The sequence below is a fragment of the Arachis stenosperma genome, chromosome 8 (assembly GCF_014773155.1).
Source record: "Arachis stenosperma cultivar V10309 chromosome 8, arast.V10309.gnm1.PFL2, whole genome shotgun sequence".
NCBI classification, from domain to species: Eukaryota; Viridiplantae; Streptophyta; class Magnoliopsida; order Fabales; family Fabaceae; genus Arachis; species Arachis stenosperma.
The window spans coordinates 27,682,648-27,683,946 of NC_080384.1; the positions used below are offsets into that span (position 1 = coordinate 27,682,648).

Below are 1,299 nucleotides of genomic sequence, written 5' to 3' on the forward strand. Positions count from 1 at the left end.
TTACTTCCCTTCTTCTCACATCCTTCTATTTTTGGACTAACTCTATTCCTTAATGCAAAATTCGAACTCCATCTTCTTTGATGAGTTCGAATTTTCTACTTCTGTCTTCCATTTTTCTTCCTCTGACACCTCAAGGAATCTCTATACTGTGACATAGAGGATTCCATATTTTCTTGTTCTCTCCTCTTTCATATGAGCAGGAACAAAGACAAAGGCATTCTTGTTAAAGCTGACCCTGAACCCGAAAGGACCTTGAAGAGAAAGCTAAGAGAAGCCAAAGCACAACTCTCTTTAGAGGACCTAACCGAATTCTTCCAAGAAGAAGAAGACATGGCAGCCGAAAACAACAATAATGCAAACAATGCAAGGAAAGGTGCTGGGTGACTTTACTGCACCTACTCCTGATTTTTATGGGAGAAGCATCTCTATCCCTGCCATTGGAGCAAACAACTTTGAGCTTAAGCCTCAATTAGTTTCTCTAATGCAACAGAATTGCAAGTTCCATGGACTTCCAATGAAAGATCCTCATCAGTTTTTAGCTGAGTTCTTGCAAATCTGTGACACAGTCAAGACTAATGGGGTAGACCCTGAGGTCTATAGACTGATGCTATTCCCTTTTGCTGTAAGAGACAGAGCTAGAATATGGTTGGACTCTCAACCTAAAGAAAGCCTGGACTCTTGGGAAAAGCTAGTCAATGCCTTCTTGGCAAAGTTCTTTCCACCACAAAGATGGAGTAAGCTTAGAGTGGAAGTCCAAACCTTCAGACAGAAGGATGGAGAATCCCTCTATGAAGCTTGGGAAAGATACAAACAATTAATCAGAAGATGTCCCTCAGACATGCTTTCTGAATGGAGCATCATAGGTATTTTCTATGATGGTCTCTCTGAACTATCTAAGATGTCTTTGGATAGCTCTGCTGGAGGATCTCTTCATCTGAAGAAGACGCCTGCAGAAGCTCAAGAATTGATTGAAATGGTTGCAAATAACCAATTCATGTACACTTCTGAAAGGAATCCTGTGAACAATGGGACTAGTCAGAAGAAAGGAGTTCTTGAGATTGACACTCTGAATGCCATATTGGCTCAGAACAAGATATTGACTCAACAAGTCAATTTGATTTCTCAGAGTCTGTCTGGAATGCAAAATGCACCAAACAGTACTAAGGATGCTTCATCTGAGGAAGAAGCTTATGATCCTGAGAACCCTTCCATGGAAGAGGTGAATTACCTAGGAGAACCCTATGGAAACACCTATAATTCTTCATGGAGAAATCACCCAAATCTCTCATGGAAGAATCA

The 1,299-nt window shown here is 40.8% G+C and overlaps 1 non-coding gene across 1 annotated transcript; it reads right to left on the reverse strand.

Annotated features, from left to right (window-relative positions):
- Nucleotides 1–736: 736 nt before the first annotated feature.
- LOC130947110 (small nucleolar RNA R71) lies at nucleotides 737–844 on the reverse strand. Its single transcript, XR_009072520.1, has one exon. It is a non-coding gene; the product is annotated as a small nucleolar RNA R71 (small nucleolar RNA).
- Nucleotides 845–1,299: the final 455 nt, after the last annotated feature.